At 35.9% G+C, this 7,438-nt stretch overlaps 1 pseudogene; it reads right to left on the bottom strand.

Annotated features, from left to right (window-relative positions):
- Positions 1–2,873: 2,873 nt before the first annotated feature.
- LOC105625953 overlaps positions 2,874–7,438 on the bottom strand; it is a 38,886-nt pseudogene continuing 34,321 nt past the window's right edge.

A 7,438-nucleotide genomic window follows, 5' to 3' on the forward strand; every position in this document is an offset into this window, starting at 1 on the left:
TCTCTCTCTCTCTCTCTCTCTCTCTCTTTCTTTCTCTCTCTCTCTCTTTCTTTCCCCTTCTTTCGTTCTTCGTCATCAGTAAAAACGGAAGCGGAGAACTTGGAGGTTCCTGGTTTATCCGACGCGGTATTTCTGCTCGCATATCGCGGTATCCTATCGTATCGATATGACTTCCCTGAGGGTCGCTCGAAGTAAAATCATTAGTAATGCCATTGTGTTGCCCTTCATCCTCAACCATTCTCGTTCCCCGAGACAACTGATGCTCGATATGCCCGCGGCCCTTTTTTGCAAAATTCGAGCGATGAAAAGCAAAAGGAATCCAATCATTTTTAACTTATCTCGTAATACGATTATTTTCTATATCGTTACGTTTAAAATTAAGTAAATTAAATAAATTATTAGTTAGTAATAGTAAGTCCTGAAAAAATATGATGTGGAGTGTGTATAAATGTTATTTTACATATTTTAAATAGCTATTCATATGTATACTAAATAATTAAAATAAATATTTTTGTTTTATATTTTTACAGTCGTGAGAATATCAATAATAACACGCTAGAGGAGTACATTTATATGAAGAACTAATAATTCTTGTATAATTCCTGTAATTTATTTCGTAAATTGACGAGGAACCTCGCATATCATAAAGAAGAATAACATCTCCCAAACCGACGATATTTTATATCGATCAAAACAGCCTTCATCACACTCAGTATCGCACGCATGGCCTAAAACGTTTCAAGTGGAAATTTTTCACTTTGATTCCAGTATTTATCGGCACTCGTTACGATCACTGTAATCGACATGCAATTAGCCCGAGTAGATTAATACCGCTCGAATACTGGTAATGGGTACTTTGCCGATATGTATGTAGGTGTGCATTTCGCGCACAAATACACATGTATACCTGTTATGAAAGAGATACAGATGCCGCCCGTTGCACAACAGGAAGAAGAAAACGAAAAATGAACTCCATTCCAATATTTTAAAAACGTATTATATAAGGGTTAAAAATATTATATTTTAATTTTAATATAATACGAACACAGAGCGATAATTTGACTGTAAAATCATATTCATTGAACAAATCTGATTGTTATAATTATTAAACTAATAATAAAATTATACAAATTATACAAATTATAATTAAATTACATAAATACTTAAATATTAATACAGACATAAAAAAATAAAATTCTTTAAATATAAATAATACACAGTTGTATATAATTTGTAACAAATTATAGAAGCTTTTTTTAACAAAATTAACATTTTATTTATTTATTTTAGAATTTATATTTTAAAATATTTTTATGTTAATTATTTACTCATAAATTGAATAAAAATTTAATACAAGAATTAACAAGGACTTTTAACAAGGATAAATTTTAATACAAATACGAAATGTTTTTTACTGTAATATATAGACATATATGATATCTTACTTATATTTTTTATTGAGTTTCATTGTGCTGCAGACATTGATAAGACTAAACGACAAAATTTTTATATTTGGACGCAGTTGTTATTTTATATAGTAAGCTGCAAGTCGTACAAAATCGTAACAATCGGAATTTCGTATAAATGATACTGTCGCAATCGGTAATCCGGCGCGCATTCTAGACGTGCTATAGGACATCCTACAGCATAGCATCTCCGTTCGAGACGACGCCCATTCGATATTTCGCGAGATATAATATAGATACACGTGCGCGGCGATTCCACCCATATACGATGTATCGATACAGAGTGGTAGCGGATAGGTAGAAAGGTATGGGGGAATATGATGCGCTCCTATCCAGATATATGAACGACGCAGATATAATACAGGTACGTACCTATATACGGGATGCCCGAGTCCGGGGATTCTCTGCCGCGGACGTCTGCTTCACGATAAGATACGGCGTGCAGCTCCGTCCGAGATCTCTCCGGTTTTGCAGAAAATTCGCGGACCCCCTTTATCGGGTTTCCTGATAGCGTTCCTTTTTTCCTTACGAACGGTCAGAGGCGGGACGAATTGGAGGGAAGAAGGGGGGGGGGGAGGAAAAAAGGAAGTTGAAGTCCACACTGGAGTGGATATCGACATTTGGTTCCGTATAAACGGCTCGAATCAGATTAGAAGCCCGATCGCTGGATGCCAGCAGCGACTTCGATATAATCAAAACGAATTTTCGACGATTCTCTTGATAGTTACGATGTAATAACTGTCGCTAGCATAAGTTGTCTCAAGCAGAATTTATAAGGCTGATGTTGAGAAAAATTGCGGAAATGTTGGTAGATTATCGACGTGATGACAGAAATATTGTTGATGACATAAAAAATTAGTCACTATTATGATTCTTATAAGAGCTCTCTTTACATTACATTCTTTATTATTATCGAATTGAAAAAGTTAATTGCGTTATAATCGAAGGATTTCAAAGATTTCATTTGCAAGAATTGATCAATTCTTCTTTAACACACGATAAAGTGAATCGTCAGCTTTACCTATGAGATGGCAAGGATCAGTGGAATTTAAACGTTACGTCGAAAGGATTTCGGATTAGATATCGCTTGCATTCTACGGCGCGTCTATCGGTCCTTCGACAACGGAGGTTGAACAAAACAGCAATCAATAAAGACGAAGTTAGTATCCGTACGACGGATTCCTTCAATCAAATTAGGAACATCAAAGTATCCAAGCAAAGGCAAAGGAAAAGGACGAAAGGACGAAAAGGTGGACAAGAGGAGATCTTGTGCAGGGTAGAAGTCGACATTCCTCGAAGGGTGGCTGCCAGGAATTAGCCTCTATCTTCAGAATCCGAACTCCCGAGACAAAGAATCATCCCTCGTCTCTTCTTCTTTTCAACCCCTGACTCTCTTCGTCATCTTCCTCAGCTCGCGTACCCGAGCATCCTTACGCTTCTTGATATCAGCTCGCTTAAGAAATCGTCTTGGGCGTGGTCATCATGAATCGAGTTCCAATAATTTGCCACTGAAATGTTAAAGAGATAATCTACGAGATAAATCGACGATCTGTAAATTTTGTCATTCGCGAACATTACATGTTTATTTGATTAAATTCTAGGCATAGAAGAAAAATATAAAGATAATTTTATTTAGATGTTGTCTGCGGAAACTACACTGAGAGAAAAATGTACTAAATTTTAATAAATATTTATTCGAACAGTGCCAATTGAATATTTATTAAATGTAAACATATATTTATTTGGTACAGAAACCATTAATTTGATTTAATTATTAAATTTTTTTACTTAAAAAATAATTATTTTCCGTAAATAAATGTTGTATTACTACTATTTAAACAATTATTTATTAAAATTTAGTTTTTTTACTTCAACACTGAGAATTTTTTTTAGAATTTATCCTGAAAATATGAGGATAATATTGTATTTGAAAAAATTTTATGTAAATTTCTTTCATTTATTAAAATTATAATAAAATATAAAATAAGTTTGATTAATTTTACTGAACTATATAGTAATAATATAATATTATATTGTATCACTACTACTATTTTCAGGCTAAATTAAAAAAAAAATTCTTTCCGTGAACATTTGCTATTTTTACGCTTTCATATTTATGCGTTTTACATATTTATGTGCGATAATTATAAGGTACGAAGTTCGCATCAGAAAGCGTTTTAAGAAAATTGGAAAACATTTTTAATGACGCAGGAAAACTCGTATTCACGTCATAATTTTTGCGCGATACGTTCCTCACTAAAAACATACGCATGATATTATCTCGTAATTGCGCGGTGCGCAACAATCAGAATGAAAAACTCCCGGTCTGTTTGATGTCTCAGCACGCATGGTGCGTGGTCGGTTGATGAGCCGCGAGTCATGTGCACATCCGTAAAAATCTAGCGAATTGCCGTTTTCCGTGCGATATGTGGCGCGTGTCGTTATTATACATTTATTTATTATAATGCTCCCGTACACTGTAGAGTGCGAATGAAAATTGTGCTACGCAGAAATAACTGACGAATGCTATCTATAATGAAGTTTACAATGGTTTAGCTATGAGGTCATGTGTACAATAAAAAAACAAATTATTGCAATAATAAGTAGAGCAACAATTGTATTGTTGCTCTACTTATTACTGCAATAATTTGTATAATAATGGTAATAGGAAAGGCAATGGTAATGGAAATAGGAGTATTGTAATTAATATTTCTGAAACATTATACAATGCAGATATAAAGATCATGGCACATAAAAAAAATTAAATTAATAGTAAAATGTAAGAAAATTGGCCAATTATAAAGAATGTAAAAATAATAATGTAATCAATAGAGAAGCAAATCCAAATGTCTGCTTAAATTTTTTTTGTGTGCCATAATCTTTATACTTTGTGGAAAAGTATATAATAGCAAAGAGAAATATTGATTAATCTATTCAGTTATGAATAAGTAATGCAATTATAAAATTGTATTATAGTATATTCTCAAGCAATATTAAAAGACGTTTTATTGTAATTAAATACTACAGTATTTAAACGCGACGTAAACGTGACGTAACCAATAACCAGCAAGTAATTTTCCGATATCTTTTAGATAACGCGAAATGAAACATCTCGGAAATCCCTCGTTCGAATAAACGCGAACACTTTGAGAGGGAGTCTTAACTCGCAAACGCGGGCAAATCTCCCTCGATCGTCGTTCTCTCGCGCTCAACGAACGCAGCAGTCTTCTAGCACATCGCTATCATAGAAGTTCACGATCGCACGATCGGAAGTTCCAAAAATCGTGTAAACGACCGCTCCTTGCTACGATCCCGGGTGGAATGTCGTTGCGCCGGGGGTGAAAAGATTTGACGCGTAGACAATGGCCGTTGCATCTTCGAGCGATACGATGAGAAGAGGGGATAGCGAGGGGGTCCTGGTAGTTGCAAAGATGGGGTGATGGCAGGAAAGGAAGGGAAAGGGAACTCGCGCAAGCGCCCCCAGGAAAGTGGCGGCATAAGCGGTCGCACGGGAGAAACCACCCCAGCGGTAGTACGGCTGGTGAGCCCGAGATGGACGTCTAAGAGAAAGAAAGAAAGAATGAAGCAGAGGGAGGCAGCGAAAGATGGGGGCGAGTAGGGGGATGTAAATGCCCCCGTGATGTATCGGATCGATGCCGCAGCATCCAGACACCCCCCCCCCCCGCCTTACTACGCGACCTAAAAACGTTCTCCGAGGCAGGAATGAGTTACGGCTATCCTTTTCCTTTCATCGTAATTTCCTGTCCAGCCGGCTGATCTTATTGGACTGCGAGATATTCGAAATCTTTGTTATATCGAATCATTACAGGCTATAGCTCTCAAATTAAATACACCATGTTTGATCTGCATGAATTGAAGATGCAAAAATTTAAAGAATTTTTGATACAAAGAAAAATCAAGTTTGATTTGTATAAAATTTATAGAAATTTAAATAGTGTTATAGCATCTATCAAAAGGTATATAAATTTCATTTTAAACTATCTACAATTATTTTCTATTTCTCGTTAAAAATTATCGGAGCTTATATTCCAAGCGACCGACACTCGTACTTCGTAGTGCTGTGCGCGAGATCTGTAATAACCACGTTTAAGTCCGCGATGATACTGCCGAGTATCGTTAGAAAAAGTTCTCGTCGCAGTTTCGAGATTTCCTCGTTTGCCGAACTTTTTTGTACTGAACCTGGACAACCGCCGGTTCCATCTCGCCGCGCCGGCAGTACATAGCTATGCCACATACACGCGGTACAGCCTGGACTGTACATCTCGAGGCAAGTTTACGGATAGATACATTTTCTGCGAGCTAGAAGCACGGCGGCAAGCGAAGTTACTCGGAATTGCGGGCGAGGCGACGATGTTCGTGCTTTTACTTGCCGACAACTTTTCTGCAACCGGAGGGATGGCTCTCTTGCGCAAAAGCCCTCGGAACACCATCGACGGGAACCGACGTATGCTATTAATGAACATGTGTGAACCACCATCTTGTGCGCTGTGCAGTTTTCACAGCACTTCCTGGGTGACTTTTAGGTTTACGATTTGCTCCTTAGCTTATAACATGTCGTCGTTGTCACAGAGGAATTTATGTTCTACAAGAAGACTTGCTATATTATATCCTAAGCTACTATACTAGAATTCAATTTACTTCTCAAGTAGCAAGATGACGTTTTAACGTCTTATTGATATTATTAAAATATTATTATTAAAGATATTATTAAAGACATTATTAAAATATATTTTTGACATCATCTTGCTACTTAGATTCTTGCAAATATTTCATAAAATATAATTCGTCTTAAGTTGAATATCCAATTTCTTTAACTTTATTGTCCTTAAAAAAATATTTATTGTAGTTGCTTATAAAATATTACTTAAATTTAACAATTTGTAGCTAAAGATATGTGTTGTATGAAAAACTGTATTGCAGCTATCAAATATAGCATTAGAAAAATCTCGAGAAACACGATTTTATTCCTAGAATATGCGGTAGCATTATTTAGTTCATACGAGCTTTCACGTTGCGGAATTTTATTGAGGTCGATTATTCGTTCCGTCGTAAGTTATCAACGCGGAATAAAAAAGTACAATCATGTCACGTGCGCGCCATGTTTTACTGGAAAAACGCTGCAATCGTCGATTGCGCGTACACTTATCGATTTTCGCGCATATAGATCTGCATATATTGATAACGCTAATGTTAACCGGAATAAAAGAGCGGTAATTGCTGAGTTAACTTATGGCTGCATTTGCTCATTAACACTCGGCGATGCGGCTACTTTAATTAGCAAGCCGAAGATACCCCGCAGCGCTCACGTTCCGTATAAAAGTCGGCCGTAATGGATGACCGCGATAGCGTTTAGTAGATGCATTTTCATATAGCCGCCGGCAATGACGTACTTACATCCGGATGTACTAACAACGGGGTAAATGCGTACCGTAAACGTGCGTACACTTGAGCGCGAAATATGCGGTCGGGAAAGAGAAAAAGCGATTTTATCGAATCTTGAGGCAACATTATATAGACCGTTTGTTTTCTAATAATTAAGGGAAAACACAAGCTTACAGTGTAGTAGCGTAAAATGGAAAATAATTACCGCAGTAAATAAAAATTTAAATACGCCGTTTGTTGCATTTATTATACTTCAATATAATTATTATGCATATATCATGTAGATATGTAATATAAATAGATATATAACATAAAGAAGGGAGGAAGAGGGAAGGGAGAGAGAGAGAGAGAGAGAGAGAGAGAGAGAGAGAGAGAGAGAGAGAGAGAGAGAGAGAGAGAGAGAGAGAGAGAGAGAGTAGTAGTAAGTAAGTAAGTAAGTAAGTAAGTAAGTAGTAGTAGTAGTAGTAGTAGTAGTAGTAGTAGTAGTAGTAGTAGTAGTAGTATATATATATATATATATATATATATATATATATATATATATATATATATATATATATATATATATA

Source organism: Atta cephalotes (assembly GCF_000143395.1).
Source record: "Atta cephalotes unplaced genomic scaffold scaffold00004, whole genome shotgun sequence".
Taxonomy (NCBI): Eukaryota; Metazoa; Arthropoda; class Insecta; order Hymenoptera; family Formicidae; genus Atta; species Atta cephalotes.